Here is a 19,527-nt window from a genome sequence, read left to right as displayed (position 1 = left end):
TTAGTTTCCAATAGGACCCCCCTGCCACGGGAGGATAGGACAAAAGATGTCATGTAAGTTCTTTCCATAAGCACGTATGACTATATACGGAATACATGCCTACATTACATTTATGAATTGGAGCTAGTTCTGTGTCACCCTAGGTTACGACTGTTACATGATGAACCGCATCCGGCATAATTCTCCATCACCGATCCATTGCCTATGAGCTTTCCATATATTGTTCTTCGCTTATTTACTTTTCCGTTGCTATTGTTATCATCACTATAAAACACCAAAAATATTACTTTTGCTACCATTACCTATTACTATCGTTACCACTACTATCATATTACTTTGCTACTAAACTCTTTGCTGCAGATATTGAGTTTCTAGGTGTCGTCGAATTGACAACTCAGCTGCTAATACTTGAGAATATTCTTTGTCTCCCCTTGTGTCGAATCAATAAATTTGGGTTGAATACTCTACCCTCGAAAACTATTGCGATCCCCTATACTTGTGGGTTATCAAGACTATTTTCTGGCGCCGTTGCCGGGGAGCATAGCTCTATTCTTTGAGTCACTTGGGATTTATATCTCCTTATCATTATGAAGAACTTGAAAGATCCCAGAACTAAGATTTATCCCTCAACTACGAGGGGAGGTAAGGAACTGCCATCTAGCTCTGCACTTGATTTACCTTCTGTTTTGAGTAAGCTTGCGACACCTAAACCTACTTCTACTATTAATTCTGATATGTCGCATGTTATTAATGATGCCACTTTTGCTATGCATGATACTTACGATGAAACTACTTCTATTCTTGATACTACTGTGCCACTTGGTGAATTTCTTGATGAACAACTTGCTAGGGCTAGAGAGAATGAAATCATTGAAACTGATAATATTGATGAAAGTGATGATGAAGATTCTCCCCCTAGATATGAATTACCTGTTGTGCCTGAGGGCTATGTTATGGATGAAGAAACTGCTAGAGATTTTCTTGCTTGCAATGATAGGAGTGATCTTAAGAAACTATTAGCTAAGCTGAAACAAAAAACTTTGAATGCTAGAATGAAATATGATCCTGCTTATGCTACTTCACCTATCTTTGTTACTGATAAGGATTATGATTTCTCTGTTAACCCGAGATAATTACCTTACTTGAATTTGATCCTTTCTATGGTTATGAATCTGAAACTGTTGTGGCACATCTTACTAAATTAGATGATATAGCCACCATGTTCACTAATGATGAGAAAACTCGCTATTATTATATCCTTAAGATATTTCTGTTATCATTAAAGGGTGATGCTAAGATATGGTTTAATTCTCGTGATCTTGGTTGTGTGTGTAGTCCCCAGGATATGATTTATTACTTCTCTGCGAAATATTTTCCCGCTCATAAGAAACAAGCTGCTTTAAGGGAAATATATATATCTTTGTCCAAATTGAAGAAGAGAGTCTCCCACAAGCTTGGGGGAGGCTTCTCCAATTACTTAATGCTTTGCCTGATCACCCTCTTAAGAAAAATGAAATACTTGATATCTTTTATAATGGACTAACCGATGCTTCCAAAGACCACCTGGATAGTTGTGCTGGTTGTGTTTTCAGGGAAAGAACACCAGGTGAAGCTAAAATTTTATTCAATAATATGCTGACCAATGAAAATAATTGGACACTTCCTGATCCAATTCCTGAACCAACTCTTAAGCCAACTTCGAAGAAAAGGGGTATTCTATTTCTCAGTCCTAAAGATATGCAAGAGGCAAAGAAATCTATGAAGGAAAAAGGTAATAAAGCTGAAGATGTTAAGAATTTACCTCCTATTGAAGAAATACATGGTCTTAATTTACCGCATGTTGAAGAAACATATGGTCCTGATAACCCTGCACAGGTAGTAAAGGGTAAATTCTCTCTATAGATATGATAAAGCTAAAATTCCATTTATGAAATTGGCTAGCCCATGCTTGGATGAGTTTGATGACTTTATGGTTGAACAAGAAAACTTCAATGCTTATTTTGGTAGAGGATTAATATGCAATGCTAATATGCTTGAACACTTGGGTGGTTATATGGCCAATTTTGAAGGTGAACTTAAACTTATTAGTAAACATGCTTCTATGGTTACCACTCAAGTAGAACAAGTACTTAAAGCTCAGAATGATTTGCTCAATGAATTAAATAGTAAGAAAAAAGATAATGATGTTAGAGTTATGACTAGAGGTGGTAAAATGACTCAGGAACCTTTGTATCCTGAGGGCCATCCTAAGGGAATTGAGAAAGATTCTCAGAGAAATTATGTAGATGCACCTAGTCCTTCTAAAGGAAGAAAAAGAAAAATGATAGGACTTTGCATGCTTCTAGTGAACCTGTTATTGAGACACCTGAGAATCCTAATGATATTTCTTTTTCTGATGCTGAAACACAATCTGGTAATGAACATGAACCTAGTAATAATGTTAATGGTGATGTTCATGTTGATGCTCAACCTAGCAATAATAATGATGTAGAGATTGAACCTGTTGTTGATCTTGATAACCCACAATCAAAGAATCAACATTATGATAAGAGAGACTTTGTTGCTAGGAAGCACGGTAAAGAAAGAGAACCTTGGGTTCAGAAACCCATGCCTTTTCCTCCTAAACCATCCAAGAAAAAAGGATGATGAGGATTTTGAGTGCTTTGCTAAAATGATTAGACCTATCTTCTTGCGTATGCGTTTGACTGATATGCTCAAACTGAATCCTTATGCTAAGTATATGAAAGAAATTGTTACTAATAAAAGAAAGATGCCGGAAGCTAAAATTTCCACCATGCTCGCTAATTATATTTTTAAGGGTGGAATACCAAAGAAACTTGGAGATCGAGGAGTACCAACTATACCATGCTCCATTGAAAGAAACTATGTTAAAACTGCTTTATGTGATATTGGAGCCAGTGTTAGTGTTATGCCTCTCTCTTTATATCATAGACTTGATTTGAATAAGTTGACACCTATTGAAATATCTTTGCAAATGGCTGATAAATCAACTGCTATATCTATCGGTATTTGTGAGGATGTGCCTATTGTGGTTGCAAATGTTACTATTTTAACGAACTTTGTTATTCTTGATATTCCCGACACTACTAGGAAAATGCTAATTAGTGGCGCTCCTGTTTTGGCCATTAATGGCGCACTACAGGTGCGCCACTATTAACACGCCACTAGTAACAATTACTAATGGTGCACCCCTGGTGCGCCATTAGTATCCCAGATAATAATGGCGCACCAGGCAGTGCGCCATTAGTATGTCCCCTGGTGCGCCATTACTATGCGTCCCAGGGGGCCATATTTACCTTGTGCTCTGGGTTACTAATGGTGCACTACTAGACAATGCGCCACTAGTATGTTTATTACAGTGCGCCAGTAAAGTGCAGTGCACAGGTTACAAAATATATTACTGCACAAAATATAGACAGCACAACATATAAACAACAGATTTATCGAATACAAATAGAAGATTAGTCTCCGAATACAATTCATCATATTAGTCTCCAAATTCAAAAGACCGAACAAAGTTAGAACATTACAAGTCTTGAGACCACGAGTAGTGAGTTTGTCTTCACATTACAAGTCGATATCGATCATCTAAACTACTATCACATAAAAGAGAGCTGTGGTCATCACGATTAGCATCATCGCGATGAAACTGGTCTTCATCCGGTTTCTCCTCCGCTCGCTCCTCTCTCCTGCAAGATAGCGCGCCTATCTAGCTCCGCCTCCGCCCTAGTGGTGTACCATTTGTAACTGTTACCGCTGAAACGGTGAACCTATCTCTGACACTCCTCCCAGTCGTCGTAGACTCCGGGAACCTTACCCTTGTACACGACATACGACGGCATATCTATGCACTAGACAAACAAAACGTTAGTAGCAATTCACAGACAATACATAAGCGATATATAAGTATGCAACAAAAGGATCAGAAGAGAAAAGCAACACATTAATGACACGATTCATGGTCCAACTAATAAATAGCATCGATTACATATAAGTTGAGCGACTGTCCAAACCAAAGAGACATACAAGTTCATTAAAGTTTAATTACAACATGAGCTAATCGATATTTCAGAACTACATAGCATCACTACTTTCGACTCGATTCAGGGACCGGAGCATGGATGAAGCCGCCATCTTTCGTGATGGTCATGAAATCACGATCGTTGTCAGCCTGCATTTGTAGCATTGTTTCTATCTGACTGTTGGACGGTTGATATCTGAGGTACAACTGCCCCTAGGTACGAAGGACATCTTGATGGATGATTTCCGCAAACTCCGACTGGATGCGAAAGAATTCTTGTCTGAGGTCCACGTCCTGGATGGCCGACAAGCGTGCGGCCCAATCTTTGAGACTATTTGGTAGCAGAAGTTGATTATGGTCCCGTACGATCGCTCGCATGTGATGGAGGGCGTAGTAGGCATCCTTCTGACCGCCAGGCGGCTACTTGACGTAGGGGAACATCATTACGTGGGTGAACACGTGCTTGCCGTACCTAAGAATTGGCCTCCTGATGGTGCCTCCAGATTTGGCATAGACGGGGAGAACATCATCAAGAACTTTCTTGATATTTGTGTAGTCTTTATTCGACTGATGGTCCACATTGAAATACATGGCCATGGAATAGTTCGGGCTTAAGAGGATGAGTGTGCAATGTGTGTCACTGCACAAAACACGGAATGTTAGATAAAAAAGAACGATTGAAATCTAAGAAATCATATGTTACGGGGCGGTGAGGGGATGACTTACTTGGGAAAGTAAGGCACGAGGAAGTTATCCTTATCTGGGTTTGCCAGAATGACGCCTTCGAGGTATGAACTCACACTTGCCGGTCTCCAGCGCTGCCCAAGATCTTGGCATGCATGTAGAATGGGTTGACTATCACGATGTTCGGGGTCTTGTCTCTAATGATCCGCATCTCCATACTCAGCGAAAATAGCCGAACGAAGGTGTAGTGCAGCGGATGAAGGTTAAACATGGCGAAGATGTCATCAAACCGCAGGACAATCATACCCCCGATGGCGCTATCGACAAAACCCTTGCCCTCTGGCACCTTGGCCATGAAAACCGGGTATGCCACATCATTCTCGGAGAGATGCTGCTTCTCCAAAGAAAGAACACTGTCATGCAGACTCCGCATAGCACCGATTGCAGCATTGAGCAGATTACTCGGTAGCATCGGCCTACCCACCACATGCACCCTCCTCAAGATATCCTTAGATGTAGGTGGCCCATCCTGAGCATGGATCATACTCGATGCCGGCTGGCTCGCACCCTTGTTATTCTTTGTTTTCCGTCCCTTCTTCTTCTGTTGTAATGGGATCGAGTTCTGCCCACAGACAACCTTCTTGAGTGTGTTGGGGCTGATAATATTTCGCACCTCGGCTATCTGAGGCTCGGTGAAGGCGGCAGCTGGAGGTGTCTCCTGAGAACTAAATGCCAGACGACGCCTGTTGCAATTGGTTTTCTCCGCGGTACCAGCTAGATCGTGATCGTCTTTTGCAGGGTTGGGTTCTTGAGAAGGAGGCCCCAAGAATTCGTCACCGTACCCATGTTCGTTGAAGTACTTATTGACCCTAGTAAATGTACTGTTGTCGTCATTCGGATCCTATGCCATATGCATGTCTGGATCGGGCATATGTTCATCATCGTGGTCCGGTAGCGTTGCGGCGGTCTTGCCATGGCTTGGCGCCGGCACGACTGACGGTGTTGTCTGTGGGGTGGTGTCCTCGCCCCCAAACGAATCTGGCTCTTCGGCCAAAGCATGGACCAGCCTATGCAGGCGCTGAGGGTCATAACATCATCTTCGTTGGCCCGAGGGGGTCGATACGAAGGTAACAAGTCGTCGCAGCCCTGCAGCACCCAAACCAATTGAACCCTATACACGTTGGGTGGCATCGGATTACCGTGGAACAAGCGGTTGTCCCTTTGGACGATTCTGGCCTTGGCGACATCGATCAACTCGCCATTCACGAAGTGCAGGAGAGTGCATGGAACGTCGGTGGTGCCCTACGAAAACATGTAGGGCGTCAGGGATGCCCAGTCAAAGGCAAGGAGATGAAGTCATCGGCCGAGAGGCTTAGTTACCATGATGGCTTCGAGCTCGGCTAATGTAGAGGCACCGCCAACACCGGGCATGCAAGTGACGGCGGGGTCGCTTGCTGCTGAATTGCCGGCCGGCGTATTCTTCCCACACCCGGGTGCATTAAGCTCCAATGCCGGCACCGATGCCGGAGACACCAATGTCGCCTCAGCCGGAGACACCAATAGCGCCACCGGCGCGTTGTGCGAGTTGCTACCCGTGAAGCTGGGAATCGTGGGCGGCCCCCTATTGGCCGCCCGCAATCTACGCCTGCAGCCCCTCAAGCAAGGTAGGCATAATGGCGGTGATCGTCGCTCCTAGTTGGTCTCGCACTTGCTCTTCGACGATCTCCGGAATCCGCGCCACTTGTTCCTTGAGTTGTTGAACCTCGCACTCCTGGCTTTCTGAGCTGGTCTTTCTCTCCTTTCACCCAGCGATATAGTATTCCGACCATTTTGTGGACAAGCCTTTGTCGGCCACACGACCAGCTGACGTCGGCTTACTGAGCTTATCCTTGTGTTTCATTACGTTCAACTCCCTATTTAAAAGGGTGTCAAAAGGGGAGCTTTGAGATGACCCCGCGCTACTACTTTCAGTTTCCTACGGAAGGAACATGAACCATTTAGAAAACTGGCTTCATTAATTAGAATGCAACCATATGGAGCTAATTACGCGGGGGTGTATTCCTTACCAGAACAAGCTCAAGCACCTTGGTCTTCGGATCCGTGGTAAGCTCCTTGGTTACCGGGTTCACCATGTATCGGGCCCTAACATAGTTCCTGGTCTGCTTTTCATGGTATTTCTCGAAGAGGGGCGGTAGGCCTTGCTCGGCACGCTCCGCGTCCTCCTTGTCCCATATAGGTTCCGCCACTTTGTAACCACTGGGACCGAGTTTGGACCCCTAAGTTCAAGTCCCGCATCTCTTTCCCCCATTGACTTGATTCCACGGCTGTGTTGCTCTCTTACTTGATCTTGAACTCCAGGTAGTCATCTTCGCTGATTGAAGGATGTTTCTCCTTGATCTTCTCATAACTATCACCTTTTTCAATCATTCTCTTCACCGTGGCTCTACAAGTAGCCAGGGTCGTGCTCATCTTCGTGAGGGCGGCATTGTTCACTTTATTCCTTGAGAGGCTTGTGTTTGCAAAGTCACTGGGGAACTTGTATCGTTCGTGCAGCTTCGTGAAGAGGAGGTTGCGCAAATTCCCTCGGTCACGATGCCTTAGGTTTTCAATGTTGATCGAGACGGTGCTTCGGAGAATGCACCTGAGCTGTCCCGCGTACCCCTTGACTAATTCTGGGGGCGCCGTTGGATGCCCCTCGGAGGACACTTCAGTAAATTCCTCCTTGATGGTGCCGAGCACGTTCGGGCGCCGGTCCTTCCGTTGCCTCTTCGGTTGGCTGCCATCTATGCGTGCGCTGCCATCATCGGTGGTGGCATCCTCAGTGGCACCATCAGTGGTGTCATCCCCGACGCCACTAGGGGTTGTGTAGTCGAGATCATTGTCTTCCCCGGCGTCCTCATAGCGGTGAGGTTCTTCCTCCATCTCCTGGGACAACTCCCAGAATGCCTTGCCCGAACCGCCGGCCTCATCGTTGTGGGCCATGTTTCTCTGTAAATAGGAAAAAAGTTTGGTCAAAAAGTTGGTTATTGTCAAGGAACAAGATCTCTAAGTTGACCAAAGAACCTAAGTCTCGAGGAATGTCGCCAAAAAGTTGGCTTCGATGTGCGGTACAAAACAGAATTTTGGAAATCTATAGAATGAACAAGCTAAGGGCTGCAAATGCCTGCAAGGCTTCAAGGGTGACGGCATAATGGCTCAGTGTTATTTAAGGGTTGGTTTGTGAGGAATTATCATGGTCTCATCATTTAGGGTTTGTCGACACTGAGGCATCCTAAAAGCTAAGCTTTTATCATTTAGGGTTTGTCAACGCTGAGGCACCCTAAATGCTAAGTTAAGTTTCAATCACTTAGGGTTTATCGATGCTGAGGCACCCTAAAAGCTAAGGTTTTATCATTTAGGGTCTGTCGACGCCGACGCACCCTAAAAGCCAAGGTTATATCATTTAGGGTTTGTCGACGCCGAGGCACCCCAAAAGCCTAAGTTTTCATCATTTAGGGTTTATCGACGCCGAGGCAACCTAAAAGCCAAGGTTATATCATTTAGGGTTTGTCGACGCCGAGGCACCCCAAAACCCTAAGTTTTCATCATTTAGGGTTTATCGATGACGAGGCACCCTAAGAGTCATCATCATCATATCATCTTGAAAATATTATAACAACTACGTTCATCCTACTTAATTAAGTAATATTGACATTTTGTTAAATCTTAATTAATTAACAGAGTTTCATTCACTCCTTGGACTAATAGATTGCATTTCCAAGTTCTTATAAGTTATAACGGCGACCCTACGAGGACCTGGAAGCTTGCATGTGTTCTAGGGAAAATTCTGGTGGAGTTCTTCTAATAAGGAGTTGATTGGTTGATATAACAAGTTATAGGGAAAATTCTAGTGGAGAAATGGAACTGGTTAAGAGTTGAAAGAAAGGTATCTAATTAGAAACATAGGTGGAGGGTCTTGTAGAGGATAGATAGGTAGCAGAATCCATTCAGATGGAAAGCTTTAATGAGGATGAATCAAGATTTGGATAATTCATGCCTTTAGGTGAATAGGAAGTTACTTCTGCAAATATCTGTTGGGTCCAATAAGATAATCCACAGTGTGGTGAAAACACGCCCTTCGAACTGGTTTGATATATTGGTGAATGGAGATGGTCTAAGATTTTTAGTAGTTAGAAGTGAAGTGGTAATTTTGAGAGCAAATGGTTACGAACTGGTTTGAGATATTGGTGAATGGAGATGGTCTAAGATTTTTAGTAGTTAGAAGTGAAGTGGTAATTTTGAGAGCAAATGGTTAGGATGAGTGGTTCCTCTATCCTGTTTAGCTTTACAATAGAATATTGTTAGTCATGCACACTTGTGCATTTTCAGCCAGGCCTAGTGGAGTTGGCCTAAAACATTTCTTTCTTTAAGCATGCTACATCCATCTCAAGTATTTATGGTCAAGGGTTAGCAGGGCCATCCAAATAGAATATGTGGTATGGGCTTTTTTAGTAGGTCATCCTACCAGATTAGGGTTTATCAATGACGAGCAACTGACATTAGTAATAACTATGAGTTGATATCACACTTCTATATGTATAACACACGAGGCAGTTGATCCTACTTAATTAAGTACTAAGATACCCCGGCCCATGCATTAGTCGCAAGTACCCCATATGTCCTATTTTTAGCAAAGTCATGCTAAAATTCACGGAAAATTTCAGCATGACCTTTGCTGAAAATAGGACATATGGAGTACCCGAATTTTCCGGAACAGAAGTTAATCGACATTCTAGCAAACTCAAGGGCCTCTCGGGGTACCTGCAAAATCTTTATCCCCGCGTAACGCCAATGGGTTATTTCAGAAGATCACAAGTAGCATCATCACAAGTACAACATCATCACAAGTACAGCAGCAACATCAGTGAATACAGGCATAACAGTAGTAAAAATTTATAGCATAGATTCAACATTGGTTGATGTTTAGCAGCAGCGAAGCTTCAGCCATACAAATGAACGACAACATGACTGATTTGGGTTAGAGGCCGCAACGGGAGCACATCTTCAACTCCTCTTTTTGAACTTTGATCATCAATCCAAAGAATACACTATGATCAATCCAGAGAATCATCAAAGTTGTTCCTAAACTGAAGATTATTCCTAGTCTAAACATGTCACAACATTACTGTCAAAATTTCAGACTTGACAATAAATATAGTGCAAACTGAAGATTGTTCCTAAACTGAAGATTATTTAGGAACACACTTGTTCCTAACTTGATGTTGATTTAGGAACACAATCTCTATCATGTGTATGTCTTTTTGAGGGCGTATTGTACTATCCCAAAACTGAAACTGAATTTTCTCCTTCCCTGTCACCACTTGCCTACTCACTTAATTTTTGAACTTTAATGATATCTCTACTGCTTGCTTTACTTCATTGTTTTCATTGTTTATGCAAAACATACTAGCAATATGCAAGGGACTCTAGCAATCAGTAGCATTGTACATCAACTATGGTACTAATCTGTACATCAACTGACTGATAGAAGCATTATCACAAACACAAAGCAAGCACTGTACATGAACAGAGAAGTGAGATACAGGTAGAATGGGTGGGGTGAGGGATGGAGGGAGGAGAGAGGGGAGGAGTGGAGTATACCTTGCTGTGAACAGGCGGCGGCGGCGGCTCGATGCAGTGGACGGAAGACGGCAGCTAAGTGCAGTGGGCAGAGGAGAGGCGTTGGGGAGGGACTGATCGGACTGTACATGAACAGAGAAGTGAGATACAGGTAGGATGGGTGGGGGTGAGGGATGGAGGGAGGAGAGAGGGGAGGAGTGGAGTATACCTTGTTGTGAACGGATGGCACCGGCGGCTCGATGAAGTGGACGGAAGACGGTGGCTCAGTGAAGTGGGCAGAGGGGCGGCGTTGGGGATGGACTGACCGGACGGGGAGATGGCAGCGCAGCGTGAAACCGCGGAAGGGAGGGCAACAAGGCGACGGATGTCCGACCGAAGGGGCGGCGGTGGCCGACGAGCCAACCCTAGCCCGTGGCGGCGCCGGCGGCTGTTCTTGTTTTTCTTTTGAGTATGCGGAGGAGGGTTGTTTGCCTGTTCGGTCGGAGCACCTCGTCGGAGCGGGCGCGACGGTCGTCGGAGCGGGCGCGGGGTTCGTTGGAGCGGGTGCGGGGGGTCGTTGGCGGTGGTGGAGCGGGCGCGGGGATATTGCGAGGGAGGGAAGGGGGATCTGGCGAGCGATGGACAGAACACACATACATAGCTAGAGGGGGGAAGGTTAGTAGGGGTGCGCCATAAAAACACTGATAGCAATGGCGCACCCTCCTCTCGTGTGACATTAGTAACTTTTTTTCATTATTTTTTGTTGCATCTAATAATTTGTTTTTTATCAAATTTGTTATTTTCATGAGGACTAGAACAGAAGATATCATCAAATATCATCAAATTTGTTTTTTTGAAAATATCATCAAATATCATCAAATATGTTTTTTGGATTATTAATTCAAAATATCATCAAATTTTTCATTTGAAAATATCATCAAATTTGTTATTTGAAAATATCATCAAATATTATCAAATTTGTTATTTGAAAATATCATCAAATTTGTTATTTGTAAATATTTTAAAAAATATCATAAAAATTGGTATACTAATGGCGCACCTCCTAGGGGTGCGCCATAAGTACATTGATAGCAATGGCGCACCTTCTACTAGTGCGCCATTACTAACTTTTTTAGTTGTATCTAATAATTTTTTAGAAAATTATAATCAAATTTGAAAACATTAATGAATGTGAAAAAATATCATCAAATTTGTTATTTCAAAATATTTATGAATATGAAAAAATATCATCAAATTTGTTATTTAAAAACATCATCAATATTTTTTTGGATTTTTAGTTGCATTCATTTATGAATTGGTAAAACATATATGAAAATGAAAAAATATCATCAAATTTGAAAAAATATTCATGAATTCAAAAAGTGCCCATGAAATTTAAAAATATTCATGAGTTCAAAAGATATTAACAAATTCAATATTCATGAGGACTAGAGCAGAAGAAATGTCATTTCAATATGTCGAAATACAATCGAGAAATGAAGACTAGGATTTAAATACAATCGACCTTAGCTAGCTCTCTTTTCACAATCTTCTTGCCCTTCTTTTTCGCAAATGGAGTTCTTCTGTTGAACGGACGTCCTTTAGGTAGGGTGGTCCTGCTTCTTCTTGTGGTGTATGGCACTTCATCGTCGTCGTCATGTTCCATCTTCGGGTCGCCGTACTTGTCGAAGTCTTGCTCATTGGTGACTCCATCCATTCCGATGATCTTCCTTTTGCCTCTCCTCACGACAACACGACTGGGCTTTGACGGGTCGGTAATGAAGAAGCATTGGTCCACTTGGGAAGCCAGTACCCATGGCTCATTTTTCGCGGTGACGTTTGCACCCGCGGTCTTAGATTTGGCTTCGGGTATAACCATGGTGGTGAAATACCGGTCGCCTTCTAGGATGTTCTTGGCCCATCTGACAGGGAACATCGGGACCTTCTCTCCAGCGTAGCTCAGCTCCCAGATCTCCTCGATCCTTCCGTAGTATTTGTCCTTGTGGTTACCGGTGTAGGATTCCATCGTTACCCCGGAGTTCTGATAACCATCGCTCTTCATGTCCTTTCCCTCGGTGTAGAATGTGTGGCCGTTGATATCGTACACGTCATAGGTCATCAGGTTGTGGTCGGCGCCCTGTGACAAGGCGAATATGGGTTTTTCTTCTATGGAAGAATCCTCATGTAAAGAGTACGACAGAAGCTTCTCCTTGAACCAATGCGTGAAACATGAGTTGTGCTCTTTGATTATATCTCCGTCTGTCCTCTGTTGGCCTCGGTCATTGTACGTCTTCTCAATAAAGGTTTCTTGCTATACCACCCAAGGATCGACCACGTCTATGTGTTGTAGCGTGACTAGGTTTGCTCTTTCAAAGTCGGCGAGTTGACCCTCGAAGTCGACATGCATTTCGCGGCGACCATCCCGGTGACCCCATCCAGCGAGCCTGCCGAGGTGCCTGTTGACGGGCAGACCAACGGGGTTCTCGATGCCTAGATAATTCGTGCAGTAGGAGATGCACTATTCGGTCAGAAAGCCCCTGGCTATGCTTCCCACTGGACATGACATGTTGCGAATGTATCCTTTGATGACACCATTCATCCTTTTGAACGGCATCATGCTGTGCAGGAACGTCGGCCCGAGTTGGATGATATCCTCCACGATCTGGACTAGCAGATGCACCATAACATCGAAGAATGTGGGCGGGAAGTACATCTCAAGCTCGCATAGTATCACCACGATCTCTTCCTGTAGCCTTCTGAGTTGCCTCACGCCAACCGACTTCCGAGAGATGATGTCGAAAAAGTTGCGTAGGCCAAATAGCGTTCCACGGACGTGTGCGTCCATGATCCCATGGATTGCAACTAGAAGTATCTGCGTCATCAGCACGTGATAGTCGTGAGACTTCATCCCGTTGAATTTTTGCTTCGCTGAGTCTAGGTATCTGCTTATCTTCCCCGCGTAACTGTAAGGAAGTTGTACTCCTACGAGGCAGGTGAAAAACTGCTCGATCTCCTCCTGACTTAGAGTGAAGCACGGGGGAGGGTAGTCATTTCTGGTCTTCTTTGCCTTTTTGCCTTTGCAACGACTTTCCGTGCCCTGCTTCGCCTCATCATCATCATCATCATCATCATTAGCGTGAAGCTCCTCCCTGATGCCCATTGGTTTCAAGTTTGCCCTTGCTTTCGGCCCATCTTTGGTCCTCTCTGGCATGTTGAGCAGGGTACCAAGTAGACTCTCGCACACGTTCTTCGTGATATGCATGACATCAAGGCTGTGAGGCACACGGAGGATCTTCCAGTACAGCAAGTCCCAGAAAGCAGACCTCGTTTTCCATACCTTCAGCAGCGGCTCTGGCGCCTTTTGCTTCTTTCCCGGCAGTGGGCAATCTTTCCAACTTTTCAACAGCTCGTGTATTTCCTCGCTGCTCCTCATACGCAGGCGTCTTCGGGGTTCGGTCTCACCATCGAACAGATCCTTGCGTTTTCTCCATGAGTCATCGTCGCGAAGCCACCTTCGATGTCCCATGAACATGGTTTTCGAAGACCCAGGATCTCTATCTAGCTAGCGATACATTGTGTCATCCATGACCCTGACGCATCTAGAAAATCTGTGGACCACCTGCCCCGCGACATATCCGTAACCGAGATAGTCGTGCACCGTCGTGAGCGGTGCGGCTCTCATAGGGAAATATTCTTTCTCTGTGGCGTCCCACGTATTGGCTGGCGTTTTCCACAGCGTGTCTAGCTCCTCTTTCAGCAGCCCCAGATACAAATTGATGTCGTTCCCTGGTTGTTTCGGCCCTTCAATTAGCATACTCATGTGAATGTACTTCCTCTTCATGCACAACCAGGGGGGAAGGTTGTACATCCACACAAACACAGGCTAGGTGCTATGTGTGCTTCTCTGGCTGCCAAAAAGATTGACTCCATCGGTGCTCGCGCCCAGCACAATGTTCCTTGGATCGTCCCCAAATTCTGGGTGTTCGAAGTTCAACACTTTCCGTCATCTTCTGGCTTCTTCTCCTCCCTATCCGCGTGCCAACGCAGGAGCTTTGCTAGCTTACGGTCCGCGAAATACCGCTGCAGACGAGAAGTGATCGGAAAGTACCACACCACTTTTTGAGGAGCTTTCTTCCTCTTCTTGTATAGAGTGACGCCGCACACCGGACATATGGTAGACTCTGCGTGCTTGTCCCGATAAACGATGCAATTTTTCATGCACACATGGTATTTCATGTGCGGTAAATCCAGAGGAAACATGATTTTCTTCGCCTCCTCGAAACTGGTCAGGCACTTGTTCCCCTTGGGAAGACGTTCGTGCCAGAATGACATGTTCTCATCGAAGCGTGCGTCGGTCATTTTGTGTTTTACCTTCATCTCTAGAGCCATGAGCGTTAATTTCAGGCAGGTATCGTCAGGCCTGCATCCTTCATACAATGGAGTAACCGCATCTATCTCTAGTTGATCCAACTTGGCTTTCTCTCGGGCAACAGCTCTTGTGTTAACCGTCTTCTTGAGAAGCTGCTCTTGAATATGAGGGTCCTTCACCCAGCCCATCGATGGTCCATCGTCGTCTGCTCCGGCATGTTCATATTCATGATCATGCCCTTCGTCTGCTCCGACATCATCCTCATCATCATGTCCGGCATCTTCTATATGATGACTGTGTATTGCTTCTACTTCGTGATCATCTTTGGGAGATTCTTCGTCTTCTCGCCCGCCCTCGCCGCGGTTGTCTTGTTGCCCTTCCTCATTTCTTGCCCGCCCCCATGGATGACTTCATAGTCATCTTCATTACCTTGCCACCGATAGCCATCCATGAAACCACGCAAGACCAGGTGGTCCCGCACCTGTACGGAATCCAGGTCCATAAGGCTCTTCAGCTTGCATCTTCGACACGGACATCTTATCTCCATCTCGTTCTTTTGAAGCATCTCAGCCTTCCCGGAGCTCAAAAACCTATTCACGATGCCTTCGGTCATCGTGCGGACCATGGTCGCCTGCGGGGTAGAGCAAAACAATATTTTGGAACCAAAAAAAATTTGGCATGACTTTGCTTAAAAATAGGACCAAAAAGAATGCATAGTGCCAAATTCTCACCGAAACGGAAATGAATCAACATTCCAGCAAAATATTGGCAACTATAGCATTTCAAATACCGGTACCTGCAAACACAAACATATGCAACACCACAAACATACGTAGATCTAGGCCATAAAACGTGCATGTGCATGTTGTTGGAGGGAGAAAAAAGTAGATCTACAACATAAAGAAGCTTTCCCCTTACTTACCTATCAAAAAAAAGAAATTTAACCACTTAATTTGGGTGAATCTATGGTGCAAATGAGGTGAGGAGGAGGCGGCAGCCGAGACAAGCTTGGAGGAGGAGGTGGAGAGAATGAAGTGGGGAAAGTGAGTGTGGTGGGTGGCTGTCCAAAATATCTAGCTGGTCTCAGGTTATTAATGGCGCACCACCTAATAATGCGCCATTAGTAACCCTGGTGGCGCACCTATTATGTGGTGCGCCATTACTATTTTTGCAAATATATATATATATATATATATATATATATATATATATATATATATATATATATATATATATATATATATAATTGTTAGTAGTGGCGCACCTTGGTTGTGGTGCGCCATTACTAGTTTTGAAAGAAAAAAAAGTAAAAGAAAATTTGTTAGTAGTGGCGCACAGAGTGTGTGGTGCGCCATTACTAGTTAAAAGTAGTAATGGTGCATTGTGCCTTGGTGCGCCATTAATAGTTTTGGAAAAAAATTGTTAGTAATGGCGCACCATGTGTGTGGTGCACCATTAGTAATGAGGACACTAATGGCGCACCTGTATGTGGTGCACCACTGCTATATAGAAGTGGCGCACCACATATATGGTGCGCCATTAATGTCCATATTAGCTACAACCCTTTTCCTAGTAGTGCGAGGACGATATTATGTCTATTATTCTTAGAAGACCCTTTTTGAATACTGCAGGGGCTGTTATTGATTGCACCAAAGGCAATGTCACTTTTCATGTTAATGGCAATGAGCATACGGTACACTTTCCAAGGAAACAACCTCAAGTTCATAGTATAAATTCTATTGGAAAAATTCCATCAATTTTTTTTGGTGGTTTTGAATTTCCTCTTCCTACTGTCAAAAAGAAATATGATATTCTTATTGTTGGGGATGTGCATATCCCCGTTGAGATAACCTAGTGTTATTCGAAAATTCTCCGGTTCCATGTTATTCGGAATGAGTTTGTTAACAAGACTTGATCAACCTTGTTAGTGGATTCCTTTTGATGAGCATGAGATGGATGAATTTAGAAAACACAACTCTCTGTACCCTCTTTTTTATACTTTCTGTTATTTAGTTGAAATAAAGCAAAAATAGTATATTTCGTATGTCTTCTACATTGTCAATGCAATAAAAAATACCGCGAAAATGAAAGTTCTCCAAATGCCCTGAAATTTAAATATGATTTTTTCTAGAATATTTGAGAATATCTGGCACTGAGAACACAGCAGGGGGAGCAAGCACCTGGCCACAAGGGTGGAGGGCGCGCCCTACCCCCCTAGGCGCGCCCCCTACCTCGTGGGCCCGCGGTGACTCCCCTCCACTTATTCCAGCTACCACACACTCCTTCTTCCTCCCACAAACACCACTAACCAGCTCAAACCCGAGTCGAAGCTCATTTTGCTGCCATTTTAGATCTCCTTGCTCAAAGCACCTCTCACAAAACTGCTTTGGGGGATTGTTCCTTGAGGAAGAAATATGTTTAGGAAAATGTACCGAGGTGGTCTTTCAAGGAAGCAAGGACCCAGGCTCGCAATGTGCGATGCCGATGAAGAACCACCGAAGGAAGCTCAAGTGCGGGCTTGTGAAAGGCCTTAAGAGGACTTTATGGATTGAGCAGGAATCAAGGAAGAATTTAATGCATATGTGTGTAATGCTGATCTTGGGAGCTTGGAGGTAGACAAATGCCGCCAGTACCACTATCTCACTGATTCCTTTGTGAGGAGGTTTGAATTTTGATCATCATGCAATTCTGAAACTGTCCTGTTTGATCTTTATGAAAAGTCTTATACTGTGGACTTAGAGGATTTTAACACTGCTTGCAACTTCCACAATGGGGTAGTCCTAATGAACCTCACAAATCTGAATTTAGAGATTTTCTTGCTAGTATAACTATGGGGGAATCTAGAGATATAACCCAAGCTACCATAGGGAGCATTCATTTTCCTGCTATACATTATTTTGCTCTCTTCATAGGTAGGTGCATAAATGGTAAGGATGAAGCATGTCACATGTGTGTCCATGACCTCAGTGTTCTCAGGAGTGCTGTATTAGAAGATAGACATTATAATTTGGGAGCCATTGTTGCACGTAGGTTGCATAATAATAGATTTAGTGGAGATTTATTCGGTGGAATTTATGCAACCCGTCTAGCTAATTTTTTTGGTATACCCATACGTGGGTATGATATTGATTTGCCTCCTGTTTATCTGGATTATGAGGCCATGGTTCGTCAGTAGTTTGTTGAGAGGAACGATCAGTTTCTCTAGTACAGACTAATCTTTGACAGACGACGCACCTATCATGTTGCTCTCCATGCTCCTGCTTTCTTTGACTTTCAGGCAAAAGGGAGATATGTTATAACTAGGGAGGAGGGAGATGAGTATAAGAGGAGGACGGAGACGGCCCGTCTCCAAACGGCAACTCATGAGGCAATAGCTGCTGCATCTCAGTATGACCCCAACTACAACTTTGGATATCCGCCAGGCCAGCCATGGCCATAGACCAACTTAGGCCAAAAGCCTAAGCTTGGGGGAGTACGTATTTCTCACCGACATTACATTCACGTTCACACACTCATTGCTAGTTGTCAGTGCTCATACTTTTTCATTGTATCATCCATGCTAGTTTATTTTCCCTTTTTATGCTTTCTTCTTGTGTGTTTAATAAACCTTAAGAAAAACAAAAAAAAATACTTGTAGCTTTTAAGTAGTTTAATTTCCATGCTTGTAGTAGTAATTAAAAAGAAAACCCAAAAAGATTTCTCGTTCTTCTTTTGCTTGTTGGGAGCTTTCCCGTGTAAATAGTTTTATTTCTTTTCATTCCTTTGGGGGTCGAGAGGAGAATACCGTAATTAAAATGTTAAGGTGGCTCTTATATGCATTATCGTTGATCTAACAAAGAGCCCATATTACCTTGTCTTCTCTCTCGAATTGAATGCCTGCAGATTCCAGCTTAGTCCGATGCACGTGCACTATTATTATTATCCACACTATTCGGCCGTGCAAGTGAAAGGAAATAATGATGATTATATGATGAACTTATTGAGATGAGAAAAGCTGGTATGAACTCGATCTCTCTTGTTTTTGTAAATATGATTAGTTCATCATTCCTGATTCAGCCTATTATGAATAAACATGTTTGCAATGACAATTAGAGATTATAGTTGCTTATGCCATGCTTGATTAGCTAGGAGCTTATAATGGTTTACCTTGCGTGCCAACATGCTATTAAAATGGTTGTGATGTGGTATGATAGGGTGGTATCCTCTTTTGAACGATTCAAGTGGCTTGGCTTGGCACATGTTCACGCATGTAGTTGAAAAAAAATCAACATAGCCTCTACGATATTTATATTCATGGTGTATTATATCCTACTCATGCTTGCATTCGGTGTTGATTAATTTTAATGCATGTTCTTGGCTATTGTCGCTCTCTAGTTGGTCGCTTCCCAGTCTTTTGCTAGCCTCCACCTGTACTAAGCGGGAATACTTCTTGTGCATCCAATTCCATAAACCCCAAAGTTATTCCATATGAGTCCATCATACCTACCTATATACGGTATTTACCTGCCGTTCCAAGTAAATTTGTATGTGCCAAACTCTAAACCTTCAAATAAACATTATGTTTTGTATGCTCGAATAGCTCATGTATCAACTAGGGTTATCCGTATCTTCCATGTTAGGCGGGTTATTCTCACGAGGAGTGGACTCCGCTCTTCACTCACTAGAAAATGGCTGGTCACCGGGATGCCCAGTCCCATGCTTTTGCAAATCAAATAAAAATAATTGCAAACAAAACTCCCCCGGGACTCTTGTTAGCTGGAGGCACTCGTTGTTTTGAGAAAGCCATGGATTGATGCTTGTTGGTGGAGGGGGAGTATAAACTTTACCATTCTGT

The sequence above is a fragment of the Triticum dicoccoides genome, chromosome 7A, assembly GCF_002162155.2.
Source record: "Triticum dicoccoides isolate Atlit2015 ecotype Zavitan chromosome 7A, WEW_v2.0, whole genome shotgun sequence".
In the NCBI taxonomy this organism is placed as follows: domain Eukaryota; kingdom Viridiplantae; phylum Streptophyta; class Magnoliopsida; order Poales; family Poaceae; genus Triticum; species Triticum dicoccoides.
The sequence above is the reverse complement of the archived record's forward strand: the minus strand, read 5'-3'. Positions refer to the sequence as shown.